The sequence below is a fragment of the Lissotriton helveticus genome, chromosome 9, assembly GCF_964261635.1.
Source record: "Lissotriton helveticus chromosome 9, aLisHel1.1, whole genome shotgun sequence".
Classification (NCBI taxonomy): domain Eukaryota; kingdom Metazoa; phylum Chordata; class Amphibia; order Caudata; family Salamandridae; genus Lissotriton; species Lissotriton helveticus.
Genome location: NC_136070.1, coordinates 626,975,822 through 626,995,062, shown reverse-complemented (window position 1 = coordinate 626,995,062; position 19,241 = coordinate 626,975,822). Strand labels below are relative to the sequence as shown.

General features: G+C 45.0%; 1 protein-coding gene across 1 annotated transcript in view; it reads right to left on the bottom strand.

Moving 5' to 3' along the window:
- The window catches only part of LOC144781709 (cytochrome P450 2F3-like), a 970,074-nt gene that overhangs the window by 600,292 nt on the left and 350,541 nt on the right, over window positions 1-19,241 (bottom strand). The gene's annotated exons all lie outside the window — the stretch shown is intronic.

The following is a 19,241-nucleotide window of genomic DNA, read 5'->3' as shown; positions in this document are numbered from 1 at the left end:
CCTGACGTGTTTCGTGGGAGACCACTTCTTCAGAGGCACAGGCTTTGAAGTCATGACACGCTCTTTTAGGCACTTCATATCTGTTGTTAACACCGCCCATGTGGGCGCGGTCACTCCCGTGGACCGCTGGTAGTTGAAGTGCAAAGTCTTGCTGCAGTGAGCTGGCGTGCTCAGGACCTCATGATAGATGAATGATTCAAACCCAAGTGGGTTGTGTTGTCCGTTTTTACCTCCTGCATCACTCTTACTCCTTCAATAGCGGCTCCTGTTACCTGAATACCGGTGTTTTAGGCGTCGATGCAGAAATGCTACGAGGGCATCTGGGCTTCCTCCGCGGCTCAGGCGAGACCGCTAAACATCCAAAACCAAGTTTGCCTGCTATGGAGTCAGCCACATCACAGGTAGGTAATATGCCACAAATCTTTTATTGAAGGCTGTTGCAAGGATTAAAGAACAAACTTCACTGTAATAATGTTCAGCCTCAGCCTGACGCGTTTCGTGGGAGACCACTTCTTCAGAGGCACAGGCTTTGAAGTCATGACACGCTCTTTTAGGCAGTTCATATCGGTTGTTAACACCGCCCATGTGGGCGCGGTCACTCCCGTGGACCGCTGGTAGTTGAAGTGCAAAGTCTTGCTGCAGTGAGCTGGCGTGCTCAGGACCTCATGATAGATGAATGATTCAAACCCAAGTGGGTTGTGTTGTCCGTTTTTACCTCCTGCATCACTCTTACTCCTTCAATAACGGCTCCTGTTACCTGAATACCGGCGTTTTTAGGCGTCGATGCAGAAATGCTACGAGGGCATCCGGGCTTCCTCCGCGGCTCAGGCGAGACCGCTAAACATCCAAAACCAAGTTTGCCTGCTATGGAGTCAGCCACATCACAGGTAGGTAATATGCCACAAATCTTTTATTGAAGGCTGTTGCAAGGATTAAAGAACAAACTTCACTGCTATAATGTTCAGCCTCAGCCTGACGCGTTTCGTGGGAGACCACTTCTTCAGAGGCACAGGCTTTGAAGTCATGACACGCTCTTTTAGGCACTTCATATCTGTTGTTAACACCGCCCATGTGGGCGCGGTCACTCCCGTGGACCGCTGGTAGTTGAAGTGCAAAGTCTTGCTGCAGTGAGCTGGCGTGCTCAGGACCTCATGATAGATAAATGATTCAAACCCAAGTGGGTTGTGTTGTCCGTTTTTACCTCCTGCATCATTCTTACTCCTTCAATAACGGCTCCTGTTACCTGAATACCGGCGTTTTTAGACGTCGATGCAGAAATGCTACGAGGGCATCCGGGCTTCCTCCGCGGCTCAGGCGAGACCACTAAACATCCAAAACCAAGTTTGCCTGCTATAGAGTCAGCCACATCACAGGTAGGTAATATGCCACAAATCTTTTATTGAAGGCTGTTGCAAGGATTAAAGAGCAAACTTCACTGCAATAATGTTCAGCCTCAGCCTGACGCGTTTCGTGGGAGACCACTTCTTCAGAGGCACAGGCTTTGAAGTCATGACACGCTCTTTTAGGCACTTCATATCTGTTGGTAACACCGCCCATGTGGGCGCGGTCACTCCCGTGGACCGCTGGTAGTTGAAGTGCAAAGTCTTGCTGCAGTGAGCTGGCGTGCTCAGGACCTTATGATAGATGAATGATTCAAACCCAAGTGGGTTGTGTTGTTCGTTTTTACCTCCTGCATCACTCTTACTCCTTCAATAGCGGCTCCTGTTACCTGAATACCGGTGTTTTTAGGCGTCGATGCAGAAATGCTACGAGGGCATCCGGGCTTCCTCCGCGGCTCAGGCGAGACCGCTAAACATCCAAAACCAAGTTTGCCTGCTATGGAGTCAGCCACATCACAGGTAGGTAATATGCCACAAATCTTTTATTGAAGACTGTTGCAAGGATTAAAGAACAAACTTCAGTGCAATAATGTTCAGCATCAGCCTGACGTGTTTCGTGGGAGACCACTTCTTCAGAGGCAAAGGCTTTGAAGTCATGACACGCTCTTTTAGGCAGTTCATATCGGTTGTTAACACCGCCCATGTGGGCGCGGTCACTCCCGTGGACCGCAGGTAGTTGAAGTGCAAAGTCTTGCTGCAGTGAGCTGGCGTGCTCAGGACCTCATGATAGATGAATGATTCAAACCCAAGTGGGTTGTGTTGTCCGTTTTTACCTCCTGCATCACTCTTACTCCTTCAATAACGGCTCCTGTTACCTGAATACCGGCGTTTTTAGGCGTCGATGCAGAAATGCTACGAGGGCATCCGGGCTTCCTCCGCGGCTCAGGCGAGACCGCTAAACATCCAAAACCAAGTTTGCCTGCTATGGAGTCAGCCACATCACAGGTAGGTAATATGCCACAAATCTTTTATTGAAGGCTGTTGCAAGGATTAAAGAACAAACTTCACTGCTATAATGTTCAGCCTCAGCCTGACGCGTTTCGTGGGAGACCACTTCTTCAGAGGCACAGGCTTTGAAGTCATGACACGCTCTTTTAGGCACTTCATATCTGTTGTTAACACCGCCCATGTGGGCGCGGTCACTCCCGTGGACCGCTGGTAGTTGAAATGCAAAGTCTTGCTGCAGTGAGCTGGCGTGCTCAGGACCTCATGATAGATAAATGATTCAAACCCAAGTGGGTTGTGTTGTCCGTTTTTACCTCCTGCATCATTCTTACTCCTTCAATAACGGCTCCTGTTACCTGAATACCGGCGTTTTTAGACGTCGATGCAGAAATGCTACGAGGGCATCCGGGCTTCCTCCGCGGCTCAGGCGAGACCACTAAACATCCAAAACCAAGTTTGCCTTCTATAGAGTCAGCCACATCACAGGTAGGTAATATGCCACAAATCTTTTATTGAAGGCTGTTGCAAGGATTAAAGAGCAAACTTCACTGCAATAATGTTCAGCCTCAGCCTGACGCGTTTCGTGGGAGACCACTACTTCAGAGGCACAGGCTTTGAAGTCATGACACGCTTTTTTAGGCACTTCATATCTGTTGTTAACACCGCCCATGTGGGCGCGGTCACTCCCGTGGACCGCTGGTAGTTGAAGTGCAAAGTCTTGCTGCAGTGAGCTGGCGTGCTCAGGACCTCATGATAGATGAATGATTCAAACCCAAGTGGGTTGTGTTGGTTTTGGATATATATATATATATATATATATATATATATATATATATATATATATATATATATATATAAATATACATATATATATATATATATATATATCCAAACGGCTTGGCTCGAAATTTTGTGGTCCAACGGCGCTCTCTCCACCGGTGTCGGACTACTAAGCAGAGCCCTGCTTGGTAAATATTGCACAAATCCCTTTAGAATAAAGAGAAGAAGTCCGCACTCACAAAGATATTATTTCCCAATCTTCAGATTTAATTCGTCACAATTTCAGCATTTAAAGTTACAACCAACGCGTTTCACAACACACAGTTGCTTGTTCACGGTAAGGTAACTAGTGTACAGGCTCCTCCTATATTTTTTCGAAAGGCCCGCCACATTTTCTGATGCTGATCTCACTTCCTGTGAGCCCACAGGAAGTTAGATGGGAAATGTAGTTTTTAATAGTAGTTTGTTCTCATTATATTTTTACACAGTTGTTTATACCAAACTGGCCATATATACATAAACGAATATATTACTTCATATATCCAGTCAATATGTTCATATCATTCTATTATAACCGGTAAAAATCCCAATTATTATTGCAATTACCTAAACATTTAGAAAATTCTGCTCAAAAGCCCCCTAGTGGACATTTATGCATACATTGTTGCCATAATTTGGCTCCTATGTTCGAAGCTATAATTATATTCAGTCATGCCCTCTGGTGGGCTTAAACAATGTAAAGCAATTTACCAACAGGGGGGTTCCCTTATTTCTACTACTCACAGTATATTAAGGCAAAAGTAATTGGCATATTCTGCACACTGTATTGGATTAGCCCGCATATTGACTGCCTAGTCAATCATAATACTCTATTTGGCCATGTGTAACAATCGAATTATTTGTGTGTTTCATATATTCAAAACTACATTTAATTATTTACATTTTTCTTAAAACCAATGTTATCACTATTGTCTCATTTCCTCATCCAAAGGTACATCATTGATACACAACCCCCAAATAGGAGACCAAGGAAAAGTAGAAATTTATAAATGCACATAAAGTTCTTCACTCTGATTTGAACCCCAAGGGGTCATTGTTCGGAAATTCAGGATTTGTCTAGATTCTCTGCATCTGAGTTGTTTTTCCTGATCACCACCCCTTTCATGTGGCAATATACATTCAAGTGCATATGTCTTCAGGAGTTTCCAGTCACTGTTGTGTGCTATCTCCATGTGTTTTGCGACAGCATTACTCCTGTCTTTGTTTGTAGTCGCTCTAATATGCTCCAGAATGCGTTTTTTAAATTCATTTTTCGTGCTTCCAATGTACTTTAAAGAGCACGGGCATTCAATCACATATATCACATCTGTGCTCATGCAGTCAATCAATTGTCGTATTTGCCACATCTTTTGGTTGGGTAACATTACTTCCTTTTTATTAATAGCAATTTGGCATACCTTGCAATGTTGACATTTTATGAATCCTTTGGTATTGAGCCATTGGATTCCTTTTTTCTTTTTCGTATGGTCTTGGAAATGACTCTGTATTAGTCTATCTTTCAAATTTCTTGCTCTCCGGAAAGTGACAAGAGGATGGTTACCCATTATTTTTCCAGTAGTTTGATCCAGTTGTAGTAATTTCCAGTTTTTCCGCAAAATATTTACAATTTGTTTTGATTCCCTGGTATAATCTAGCACCAGACTGGTGCTAAATTATACCAGGGAATCAAAACAAATTGTAAATATTTTGCGGAAAAACTGGAAATTACTACAACTGGATCAAACTACTGGAAAAATAATGGGTAACCATCCTCTTGTCACTTTCCGGAGAGCAAGAAATTTGAAAGATAGACTAATACAGAGTCATTTCCAAGACCATACGAAAAAGAAAAAAGGAATCCAATGGCTCAATACCAAAGGATTCATAAAATGTCAACATTGCAAGGTATGCCAAATTGCTATTAATAAAAAGGAAGTAATGTTACCCAACCAAAAGATGTGGCAAATACGACAATTGATTGACTGCATGAGCACACATGTGATATATGTGATTGAATGCCAGTGCTCTTTAAAGTACATTGGAAGCACGAAAAATGAATTTAAAAAACGCATTCTGGAGCATATTAGAGCGACTACAAACAAAGACAGGAGTAATGCTGTCGCAAAACACATGGAGATAGCACACAACAGTGACTGGAAATTCCTGAAGACATATGCACTTGAATGTATATTGCCACATGAAAGGGGTGGTGATCAGGAAAAACAACTCAGATGCAGAGAATCTAGACAAATCCTGAATTTCCGAACAATGACCCCTTGGGGTTTAAATCAGAGTGAAGAACTTTATGTGCATTTATAAATTTCTACTTTTCCTTGGTCTCCTATTTGGGGGTTGTGTATCAATGATGTACCTTTGGATGAGGAAATGAGACAATAGTGATAACATTGGTTTTAAGAAAAATGTAAATAATTAAATGTAGTTTTGAATATATGAAACACACAAATAATTCGATTGTTACACATGGCCAAATAGAGTATTATGATTGATTAGGCAGTCAATATGCGGGCTAATCCAATACAGTGTGCAGAATATGCCAATTACTTTTGCCTTAATATACTGTGAGTAGTAGAAATAAGGGAACCCCCCTGTTGGTAAATTGCTTTACATTGTTTAAGCCCACCAGAGGGCATGACTGAATATAATTATAGCTTCGAACATAGGAGCCAAATTATGGCAACAATGTATGCATAAATGTCCACTAGGGGGCTTTTGAGCAGAATTTTCTAAATGTTTAGGTAATTGCAATAATAATTGGGATTTTTACCGGTTATAATAGAATGATATGAACATATTGACTGGATATATGAAGTAATATATTCGTTTATGTATATATGGCCAGTTTGGTATAAACAACTGTGTAAAAATATAATGCGAACAAACTACTATTAAAAACAACATTTCCCATCTAACTTCCTGTGGGCTCACAGGAAGTGAGATCAGCATCAGAAAATGTGGCGGGCCTTTCGAAAAAATATAGGAGGAGCCTGTACACTAGTTACCTTACCGTGAACAAGCAACTGTGTGTTGTGAAACGCGTTGGTTGTAACTTTAAATGCTGAAATTGTGACGAATTAAATCTGAAGATTGGGAAATAATATCTTTGTGAGTGCGGACTTCTTCTCTTTATTCTAAAGGGATTTGTGCAATATATATATATATATATATATATATATTACCTACTGGCGGTCGCCAGTAGGTAGTTATAGTTAGGACCTAGTTTCCATAGGAAATTGTCAACATTCTATTTGGATTAACTTTGGCCCTGGTGGATGAATCTTTGCGAATTTCTCAAAGAAGATGGCTCGGTCCGCTGCGCTCCTTCCCTGAAAATTTGGGGGGGATTGGTGAAGTGGGGGCTGAGATAAAAGGGGGATCCCAAAACGTGTTTTCTCCATGTTATTTTCCATAGGACGTTTAGACACGGCTACAGGTCAAACGGCTGAATGGATTTATAAGAAATTTGGCAAAACTGTAGAGTCCGGTTTGCAGATTACGCTTTTTGTGGAATGGTGTAAATCCGTTCAGTAGTTGTTGAGAAAATTAAAGTCAAAGTCAATTATATATCTATAAGCGCGGACGGGTGCGCGCACTCAAGTGGCTGCGCGCGAGCGGAATTTTTTTTTGCTGCGTGACGTCTGTTAACGTTCGATTCGAAGGAAATCAGGAAGTGTTGACCGCCATTTTGTCACTGCGAGTAAATATATTGTCATTTCAAAGCGTTGGAACATGGAAAGGGGAGAAGGTAGAGATTGTTTTGCTGCGTAGGTTTTCTCAGGGTGTGCAGTAAGGACCTTAAACGCGAAAATATATATATATTTTTTTTTTCGAAAAAAGTTGCGGGGTGCGCGCGAGTAAATATATTCTCATTTCAAAGCGTTAGAACATGGAAAGGGGAGAAGGTAGAGATTGTTTTGCTGCGTAGGTTCTCTCAGGGTGTGCAGTAAGGCCCTTAAAGGCGAAAATATATATATATATATATATTTTTTTTTAAAGTTGCGGGGTGCGTGCGAGTAAATATATTCTCGTTTCAAAGCGTCGGAACATGGAAAGGGGTGAAGGTAGAGATTGTTTTGCTGCGTAGGTTTTCTCAGGGTGTGCAGTAAGGACCTTAAACGCGAAAATATATATATATTTTTTCCCGAAAAAAGTTGCGGGGTGCGCGCACTCGGGCACGCACAACTATTTACAAAAGTGTGAAAATGGAGATAAATCAGAAGTTTGAGTGCTTTGATATAAGGTGGCTCTGAAAAGAGCCCTTGTGTTAATTGAGTTGTTTCTGCATTTATAAGTAAGTACCGATGCAGAGTCTGATATAATATTGTTGGCAGCATTTTGAAAGGAAAGACAGGGGCCCATTTTCTGGTTAACAGGCGACCAGGCCCACTTTTCACGCCAGGCCCATTCCTGCAAAGTCGACCGCCATTTTTAGGAGATCTGCAACCACCGGCAGTCACTGGGTTGCAGGAGCAGATGGACTCAAGCCTGTCGGGCGAAGCGTCGCTGCACCGCCACAGTGGACGAGACCCTGCTGGGTGCGTGGAGCGTCGATGCACCGCAAGAGTGGACGAGTCCTTTGCCGGGTGCGTGGAGCGTCGCTGAACCGCAAGAGTGGAGGAACCCTTTGCCGGGTGCGTGGAGCGTCGCTGCACCGCAAGAGTGGAGGAACCCTTTGCTGGGTGCGTGGAGCATTGGGCGTTGGGGGTGCAGCTGAGGGGCCTCCACCTGGGGAGGCGGGAGAGGCTCGTCCGCGCCGCCTCTCCCGCCCAGTGCACCCCACGGTGTCTTGCTGACATTTGTTATGGCCGGACCAGGCGATGAAGAGAGGGGGGGGGGTCGGAGGCATATGCAAGACATTCCCCCCTTGTGGCCTGCAAGGCGCCGAAAAAAGAAGAGAATGGGAAGACAACTACATCTCGGGTAGGGCCCATGCCTTCTCTGGCCGATGGCGGCCGGCCGCTCTTTGCCACGGCCCCAGGAACGGATCCCTTGGTTCATCCTGGGGACAGGCCTTGGCGAGTGGTGTCGCCTTCGGACTATTCACGTAATGGTTCTCCACCCCAGGCCATTGCCGACGGCTTTTGTAGACTTTCTGACGCTCAAAAACCCTACTAGAAAGCAGCCCAATAGTAGCCCAACATTGCTACTTTGGGGAAGGAGGGACAGGGACGGCGTCAAGTAGACGGCGAAATGCATTGTGGGTTTGTTGCTGCGGCCGTTTGTCATGTAAATAGTTGTTTTAATATATTTTTGTTCAAGAATAAAAACGTTTTAACCTGTTATTTTGCTGTCGTGTGGTATATTTCTAATATTTGTCGCTCTGATGTCGTTTCCCCTCCCAAATGTAACATGTGATTGTAATCTACAGCCGGACATTCCGACAGGACATGAGAGCAAAAGGGGGGGGGTCAGATCTGAAGTTGGGCAGGCGATAAGATCACGTTTTGCTATGTGGGGCTATCTATGTTCGTGATGGGGCCTAAAAGGGGGCAAGATGGCGGGGCCACTGTGCCGTGACTTTCGCTTTAACTCCAACAGTGGTGAGGGTGAACACAAATGAACGCCGCTTATGTACATATACATTTTCATTTTCTACACCACATGAAACCTGCGTCAGGTTTCATATAGGCGTTTTGTTGCAGGTGGGCATTCATTTGCATGAAAGCCCTGTAAAACTAACACAGTGAAATTTAGAAGATTTCACTGAGTCAGCTTTATAGCATTCCTGAATCAAATCCTTACGCCTGTTTGAAACAGGCATAAGGAGTGATGCACCATGCAATGTGTGGCTTGCTCCTGTGCATTGGAGTAGACATGTCGTGCTTACGACGTGATTCCTGCAATGTGCTGCTTTTGCGGCACAGGTGCGTGACGCATCTGTGTTGTTTTTGCTCAATGGTGCTCCACATTGTAAATGCGGCACACCATGGGTGGCAGAGCAGCGGTGCACATTAACTGGTGCATCTCTGGGGATGCGCCAGTTAACATAAATCTGCCCCTTTACATTTAAGTATGAGCAGGGGACACAGAGATGGTGAGGCTTATCCAAGGTTAAAAAGAGATGAGTCCTGTTCACTGAAAACTTGGACATAGGACTCACCTCCTCAGCATCGCTGGACATGGCTAAATAATAGCTGCAAAATGTTACTCTTGTTAAAAAAATTTACTATTATAGTCTCTGAGATTTGTCTCTTACTCTGCAACATCTCATTGTTGTTGTCTTTCTTTAAAGATAACGACAACATTAACCATGAGTGATAATAAGCAATCCGTTGATCTCGATCTTATCGTTGAACTTGTCATTGAAACGTCAGTGGAAGTGGATCCCTTAGATGAATTAAATCCTGAGGATGATGAAGAACATGATGAGGATGCAAATTTGTCAGAATTGTATGACATAGGGTGGGAAGCTGACGTGCTTCACCATATGGAACTATAAACATTTATTTTTAAAATGTACTGTAGATAAAAAGTGAAAATGTAAACCGTTTCATTTAAAATTAAACATAACTTGAAAAACAGGTTATGTGTAGTGTTTTTAATAAAATAGTCAAATATGCTCATAAAAATATTTCTAAACCAATGAAAAGCTTTATTAACAAGTCATATGACCTGTTATGCGTACATTACGCGCCCCGCGCCGCGCCCCGGATTGTTGGTCATTCAAACTGAGGCTGGCGTCAGCATGAGAGCGCCAACGTCTCGTGGCTATGCCATTCAGAAAATATTGTTGGCAGCATTTTGAAAGGAAAGATCTGCAACCACCGGCAGTCACTGGGTTGCAGGAGCTGATGGACTCAACCTGTCGGGCGAAGCATCGTTGCACCGCCACAGTGGACGAGTCCTTTGCCGGGTGCATGGAGCGTCGCTGCACCGCAAGAGTGGACGAGTCCTTTGACGGGTGCGTGGAGCGTCGCTGCACCGCAAGAGTGGAGGAACCCTTTGCAGGGTGCGTAGAGCGTCGCTGCACCGCAAGAGTGGACGATTCCTTTGACGGGTGCGTGGAGTGTTGGGGGTGCAGCTGAGGAGCCTCCACGTGGGGAGGTGGGAGAGGCTCGTCCGCGCCGCCTCTCCCTCCCAGTGCACCCCACGGCGTCTTGCTGACATTTGTTATGGCCGGACCAGGCGATGAAGAGAGGGGGGGGTCGGAGGCATATGCAAGACATCCCCCCCTCGTGGCCTACAAGGCGCCGAAAGAGGATCGTCCACGCCGCCTCTCCCTCCCAGTGCACCCCACGGCGTCTTGCTGACATTTGTTATGGCCGGACCAGGCGATGAAGAGAGGGGGGGGTCGGAGGCATATGCAAGACATCCCCCCCTCGTGGCCTGCAAGGCGCCGAAAGAGGAAGAGAATGGGACCACAACTACATCTCGGGTCGGGCCCATGCCTTCTCTGGCCGATGGCGGCCGGCTGCTCTTTGCCACGGCCCCAGGAACGGATCCCTTGGTTCATCCTGGGGACAGGCCTTGGCGCGTGGTGTCGCCTCCGGACTATTCGCGTAATGGTTCTCCATAGTTGTTTTAATATATTTTTGTTCAAGAATAAAAACGTTTTAACCTGTTATTTTGCTGTCATGTGGTATATTTCTAATATTTGTCGCTCTGATGTCGTTTCCCCTCCCAAATGTAACATGTGATTGTAATCTACAGCCGGACATTCCGACAGGACATGAGAGCAAAAGGGGGGGGGTCAGATCTGAAGTTGGGCAGGCGATAAGATCACGTTTTGCTATGTGGGGCTATCTATGTTCGTGATGGGGCCTAAAAGGGGGCAAGATGGCGTTGAGCTCGGTTTCTCTCACTAGTTTCATATTTCTCATGAGGGGTTGTTCCTAATGTTTCTATTTTAGCAAGGTCAAAAAGAGATCCTATCAGTGGCCTACTGATTTTGTTCGATTCCTTTTGTTTTGTCTAACGATTTTTAAGTTAAACTTTGCTAGTACGAAACAGCGGCTAGTCCGCATTTTATATATATGTCTTTTTTATTAGGGGTGTCTTCCGGTGGAGTCGGACGATCTACCTCTAATAAACGGTAAGTGTTCCTCTGAAGGAATGCGTCTTGAAAGTGGCTGACTGTAATGTATGATATTTCACTCAGTGACTTTCAGGCCCATGCTGTTTCAAAACTGTGCATGTGTTTGAAGCAGGTGTAGGTATTGACGCAGCATAGAAACTACTAGGAACCAATTGGAAGTGTTGTTTTCAAGTCACATGACTTCACATGCGCGTCTCAGGACGTGTACGCGGTGATAGTATCTGGTTGGAAGTAGCGGTCTAATTCAGGGAAGTTTCAAAACGTGAAAAGGAGTAAATCGAAACATATCCGGATTTAATATATCTTCTGAGTAGTATAAGTTCTATGATGGGTCTATGAAGAAATTTAATAAGTTGCAATCGCGAAGTTTTCCCGAAATATATAGGCGGGTGCGCGCACACGGTCGCGCACGATCGAAAGCCAAAAAACGAGAGATAAACGCCCTTTATAATATGCTCCTGGAGCTGTTTTTGGTACAATGAGTTAGTTCTGAAAAGAACTTTTTTTTTTTTTTTTTTTTTAAACAACTGTTATGTTGTTTTTTATTTTTTAAACTTGCAACAACATTTTCAAGTGTGACACAGGATCAAAATGAAATGAAGAAATTTATCTTTTCTCGGGGCATTTATGACTCTCAATTTTTAGTTTAGTAAGAATGAGGCTCTGCTCTCCGTACAGAAGAATTTCTCCACACTCGTTGCATTTCATGTGCACCTTTGCAAGATATGGTCTCAAGTCCATCACAGCACTCGATGGAGATACAGGTCGTCCACCAGAAGATGTGCTGGCCACCTCTGATGGTAATAGCGTGGCCAGGGCTCTTGTCGATGCCTTTGCAAATTCCACAGGGTGCACTTGTTTGACATGCCGCATCATGGTATGTATGGAAAAGGAATATTTTTTTCTTGGATTTCCTCTTGAGAGAACCGAATTGCATATCGTGCAGGTAACTTTTGGCGCATTTACTTTCTTTAATTCTTCAGGATAAGTAAAAAATTCCCAAATAAAAGATTCCTTTTTTCTTTTTAAAGGTAGTCGCTCATTTCCTTCAGATTCGGAAGATGAATGCGGGGCGGCAGCCATTTCAGCAAAGTCTTCCGAAGGGTGTTGAACGTTGTTCTCTTTTGAGAATACAAAAGATAGTGAGGGAAGTGGGTGGAGTCCTCCGTGTAAATTGCAGAATAGAAACTACTCAGAACCAATTGGAAGTGTTGTTTTCAAGTCACATGACTTCACATGCGCGTCTCAGGACGTGTACGCGGTGATAGTATCTAGTCACGCACGTCATTTGGAAGTAGCGGTCTAATTCAGCGAAGTTTCAAAACGTGAAAAGAAGTAAATTCAAACATATTCGGATTTAATATATCTTTTGAGCTCGATTCAAGCATACAATTGTTAAAGTATAAAACCTTTTATATTTTTTTTAAAAATACCAAGGTGTGTACATTCGGTCACACACGAAAGTTTAAAAAGACATTCGGCTCCATTTAATGAAAATTTTCATAATATTAAAAAAGAAGCCTAGGTTTAGTCTGTTTGACGTATTATAAGTTCTTTGATGGGTCTATGAAGAAATTCAATAAGTTCAGATTGCAAAGTTTTCACGAAATATATAGGTGGGTGCGCGTAGTCGGTCGCGCACGAAAGCTTGGAAATGCGCTATCCATTTTATTGAGAACTGTTGCCGAGAGTGCGCACACCGGGTCGCGCACGAAAGTTTAGAAAGGCTATTTTTATTTACAGACAAATTTTAATGCGTTCAAAAAAACGCAAGGTACATACTTTCTAATTCTGTATCGTTTACAAGAAGTCTCTATGCAACTTGAACACTGAAGAAAACGGCTTGTTTTCGAAAAAAATATTGCCAGAACTTTATTGACAAAAGTATAGGTTGTATACACGAGATAGTTAGGAATTAGCATTTTAAAAACCAATGAAATTCACTGAAAAAACCATAGGTTTTACACACGTTATAGTTAGGAACTAGCATTTACAAAACCTATGAAATTCACTGAAAAAACCATAGGTTTGACACCAGTTATAGTTAGCTGGAAATTTTATTGATATAAAACCAATGAAATTCCACGTTATAGTTAGTTGGACTCACTATAACTTGCGCGTGTAATGCACTGCTGATGACGTCACATATTACATCACTCATGACATCACTGATGACACCATCCTTGTGACACAGTGACAGACCTCCTTTCACTGTAATCTAACCCTTGAAATGCATATTCAAAAATAGAAACTAAAATGTTCAAAAAAATGGAGATACCCATACCAGTTACAACAACCAATTCAATAATTCCACCATCTATATACACATGCACTAATTCACCAACAGTTCTATATATTCACTCATACATATATTCAGTAATCATATGTAGTGATACACCTACACATCCTGTTACACACCGAAAGTCATCCAAAAATTATTCACACACATACTCACACATGCAAATAAACTATTGAAAATAAACAGCTATACACACACACTATTACTTTACTTCTAAGGAAACTTACACATACTTACTCTCTTAAAAAATCACTTATAGAAACACATACTAATTTAAAGAGGAACTCTTATAATCCTTCACTCTCACATATAGTCACTTATATACATCAATATTCACATATACTACATTAAATCAAATGTAGTCACTGATAAAGACACTAAAAAGACAGTCATTCACTCACTAACACAGACATATGCACACTAATCCACCCATACAGTCCTGCACATATGCTGTCTTCAAAACACATACAAACAGAGACTCAGTCATTCTTGCATCTATGTACTAAGTAATACCTCCACCAAAGCATGCAAACACTCATACTGATACTAAGAAAAACATCTAATAACCTATATACATACACATGTATTTACTCATCAACCCATGCAGCCACTTATACACAAAGTGAAACACTAATACATATATTTAAATATTTAAGCATTACTCACTAATATATGTATTCACTAAGATATTCAATAATATATACATATATAACACATATTTATTTTTCAGAAAGACACACATTCACTGGATGGTGTCATCAGTGATGTCATGAGTGATGTAATATGTGACGTCATCAGCAGTGCATTACACGCGCAAGTTATAGTGAGTCCAACTAACTATAACGTGGAATTTCATTGGTTTTATATCAATAAAATTTCCAGCTAACTATAACTGGTGTCAAACCTATGGTTTTTTCAGTGAATTTCATAGGTTTTGTAAATGCTAGTTCCTAATTATAACGTGTGTAAAACCTATGGTTTGTTCAGTGAATTTCATATATATATATATATATATATATATATATATATATATATATATATATATATATATATATCTATATATATACACTCATATGAGTCAACAAATGCCCAGGGAGCTCAGGTAAGCACACAACAGGTTGTCGAGGGCGTTTGGTGAATATATATATATATATATATATATATATATATATATATATATATATATATATATATATATTCACTGAAAAAACCATAGGTTTTAGGGGTGTTATAGTTAATTGGACATTTCACTTGTACAAAACCATTGAAATTCCCACGTTATAGCTAGTTGTACTAACTATAACTCGAGCACCCGCAACAACTGTCACATACACTGCCTTTTATATTTCTAATTTGTTGAACATGTATCATTGAGAAACATATTTACTCATCACCACACCCATTAAGAGATTCACTCACCTAAACAACTGTTTCCACATACAGTATGGAAAAGCAATCTGCTTTCCTATTTGGAAGACAGTCTTCCAAATAGGAAAGCAGTTTACAATGGCAGGGTGGGAGCCGTGAGGCTCCCACCCTGCCATTGCAAACAGCAATGTCCTGGTGGTGGGCACCCCAGGGCACTGCAGGAGCCGGCCCTGGGGGGTGGCGGTCCCCAGTGCCATCGATGGCTCCAGGAGGGGGGCCGCGTTGCCCCCTCCCACATTTTTGAGAAGCCCCGGGGGGTGGAAGTCCCTGGGGCTGGGGGACCTCAGAACCCCCACCCAATTTTCTTACGCCCCGGGGGTGGTGGTCCCCAGGGCTGGGGGGGCCAAAGAGCCCCCCCACCCATTTGTTTGAAGCCCCGGGGGGTGGCTGCCCCCGGGGCTGCGGGGGGTGCTGTGAGCCCCCCACATACATTAAATTCTTGCCCTGGGGGGTGGCGGTCCCCGGGGCTGTGGGGGGGCCCCGTGAGCCCCCCGCATACATTAAAATTGAGCCCTGGGGGGTTGCAGTCCTCGGGGCTGGGGGGGCCTCAGAGGCCCCCAGTTAACATTTTAATGCCCCGGGGGTGGGGGTCCCCAGGGCTGTGGGGCCTGAGAGTCCCCCACCCTATTTTGAAGAAGCCTCGGGTGGGGCGGTCCCCGGGGCTGCAGGGGGTCCCGTGACCCCCCCACATATATTAAATTAGAGCCCTGGGGGGTGGCAGTCTCCGGGGCAGTGTGGGGGGGATTGGGACCCCCCCACACTATTTTTTCAATAATGCCCCCGGGATTTGCCCCAAGGGCAAATTAAGATATTTACCGCGGGAGACCGCGTTTCTTTTTTTATTTATCGCTAGGATGCGCGGATCCTACGCACATCCAGTGATTTAAAAAAAAATGTTTGGCCCTGGGGGTCCTTGTGGGACCCCCTGAACAGGCCTAAGGGTCAGGGTGTGTCTACCCTGCCCCCTTTTCGCGTTTTGCGCCGTTTTTTCTTTGCTTTCTCGTGCCTTCAGTTATAGTTAGGAGCTTGTTTCTATTCAAAAAGCGTTTTTTCTTTTGCCAATATCTTTATTGCCGTTTGACGAATCTTTGTGAAACTTTCAAATCTAATGGTTCACTCAGATTAGCTCCTGTCTTAAAAGTTTTGGGGGGTGATTCACCAAGCGGGGGCTCAGAAAAAAGGGGGTCCCAAAACACGTTTTTTGCATGTTAATTTCCTTAGGAACTTTAGACACAGCTACAGCCTGAACTGCTGAACGGATTTACACCAAATTTGGCAAAACTTTAGCTCTTGGTCCTGAAAGCGACCTTTTTTTAACATTGTGTGAAAATAAAAAAATAAAAATATTGATATTTGGTGGCCGAGGAGGGTTGGCAAAACCTCCCGTGCACGAGCTTCATTTTGATTGGCTGTCAACACTCCAAACCAGGAAGTGTTGGCAGCCATTTTGTGACAGTAAAACCGATTCACAAGAAAACAGTAAAAAAGTATAAATAAAACTAGAAAAGGGGGCAGGGTAGAAACACCCTGACCCCCTCGGCCTGCTGAGAACAGCATTTTTTTTAAAGTTTTCACCAAAAACGCTCTGGGTGTGTGAAACCGGCAGCAAACATTTTAAAAAAGTAAAATGGGCTACCTCCGTTTTCCTTAAGCCCCTTGGTGGGCCACGTCCTGGAGGAAATGTTTTGCTATGGTGCGGGGGCCCGCAGGGGCCCCTGCAGGCCTGGGGCTTATTTACAAAAATTGCATGGGGTGCTCCTTCCCTCCATGCTGCCCCAAGGACCACCACCTCCCGGGACTTATTTACGAATAAATGTGTGGGGGGTCTCCTTCCCCCACGCTGCCCCTGGGACTGTCACCTCCCCGGGGCTTTGATATGAATGTGTGGGAGACACGCAGCCCTCCTTAGGCCTGGGGCTGCCATCTCCCCGGGGCTTTGTTATGAATGTGGGGGGCATGTGGCACCCCACGCTGCCCCAGAGACCGCCATATCTCAGGGCTTTACTTTGATAGGGGTAGGGTGACTTGTGGGCCCCCAAGCCCCGGGGACCACCACCTCCCTGGGGCTCCAAATAAATTATAGAAGTGTGGGGGGGCTCCTGCCCCTCCCCACACTGCCCAGTGGACCACCACGTCCACGGGGCACTCATTATGTTAATATGGGGGTCTGTTGTGGACCCCCGGCCCCAGGGACCACCACCTCCCCAGGGCTATCTACACAATGGGAGGGGGGCCGCGTGGCACAACTCATGAAGCCCTCAATGGCCCGGGGACCACCACCCCACAGGGCCGGCCCCAGGAATGTCCCGGGATGCCCACTACCGGGACATTGCAGTTTGCAATGGCCTGTCATTGCAAACTTCTGCTTTGCTTTGTTGAAGTGAGAGCAGGAAACCTACTCTCACTTCCAAGAAGCTAAGCAGCAATCCTTTTGGACAAGTGGAACAGCTAACCCTTGTACAAAAGCAATGCCTACTCTCGGTGGAGATGGGGAGCCGGCTATGACCACGGGGGCATTAGGGCTCCCCTGCGGTCCCCACCAGGAGGGCTGGCCCCGGGGGATGGGGTCCCCTGGGTCAGAAGTGGCCCAGGAGGGGGGCCACTCAGCCCCCTCCCTTTTAATACATTTTTTTACACGGAATGCCTGCCCTGGAGATGGGGTCCCGGGGCCATAATTGGCCTGAGGTGGGGGCCGCGCAGCCCCCCACTAAAATTTATAATAAAGGCTGGCCAGGCCCTGGGGGATGGGGTCCCCGGGGGCCAGATGTGCCCCAGGGAAGGGTGTCCACTCAGCCCCTTTCGCATAATAAAATGTTAAATAAATATCATAAAGAGGCAAAGCCCTGGGGGATGGGGTCCCTAGGGCCAAAAATGGCCTCAGAATGGGGGGACGCGCAGCCTACTCTTTTCAAAAGAAGGGTTAAAAAAAAAATAGGAGGCCATGCCCTGGGGGACAGGGTTCCCGGGGCCGAAATCAGCCTTGGGAGGGGGTCTGCGTGGCCCCCTTCCTACTTTTTTTAATTTTAATAAACATATTGGGTCAAGCCCTGGGGGATGGGGTCCTGATGGCCCAAAAAATACTAAAAGAAGGAAGGCCACACCGCCCCCCCTTCAAAAAATACAAAAAGAAAAGAAAAGCCGGTATCTCGTCAGAGGCCCCATCCCCTACTTGCACCAATCTATTTTGGGTTGGGGGATTAAGTCCCCTTGAATGCTAAGGGTCTTTAGGGGCCAATTAACCCACCAGGTACCTCCAGTAAGCCCCACACAGTGGGTTTGCTGAGAGGTGGTCCAAGGCCATGCCCCTTTTTAAACCAGTCTGCAAACATGACTGTTGGCATTCTGCTTGTGGGGTGATGAAGTTCCCTTGTGCCTTGAGGACCTCATGAATGAAGTGGACTTCATCCCCCAAGCAGCAGTGCACCAGGCGGCATGTTTGCAGAGTGGTGTAAAAAGGGGGCATGGACTTGGATCACTCTCAGCAGTCCAGCTGTGTGGGGCTTATTGGAGGTAACAGGAAGGCTAGTTGGCTAACAGGGATCCTCATGAGGGAAGGTGACTTCATCCCCCAACCAAGAGCATGCTATGTGGCACGTTTGCAGAGTGGTGAACAAAGGGGGCAGGGCCTGCGTCCACTTCTCAGCAATCCCACTGTGTGGGGCTTACTGGAGGTAACAGGTAGGCTAGTTGGCCCCTAAGCACCCCAAGCAGCAAAGTGGATTTAATCCCCATCGAAGAGCGCACCAGGGAGCACGTTTCCAGAGTGGTAGGGAAAGGGGGTGTGGCCGGCTATGAGAACTTAGCAATGCTGCTGTGTGGGACTTACAGGAGGTAATAGGAGGGGTAGTTGGCCCCAAGGTTGTCCTTGGGGGCCAACTACCCCCCTGTTACCTCCACTAAGTCCCACACAGTGGGATTGCTAAGATGTAGTTGGAGGTCACGCCGCCCTTTCTTCACCACTCTGCAAACGCGTCTCCTGGCACAGTACTGGTTGGAGGATGAGGTCCACTTTACTCCTTAGGGACTTTGGGGGCCAAGAAGCCCTCCTGGTCCCTCCTGTAAGTCCTATGCAGTGGAATTCCTGACCGCTGGTTGGAGGCCCAGCCCCCTTTCTCCACCCTCTACAAACGTGACTACCAGTTAAAGAAGCATTTGTAATTTAATAGGTCTTGCATTTGCAAGAGTTAGAGCTATTGGGGTTGTAAATCTAAAAGTTTTTTTACTAATGTTTTTTGAGTGTAGTGGATGTACGTTGTGTGTAGTAAAATTATGTGGTATGTTGTGCAGTGAAATTAAG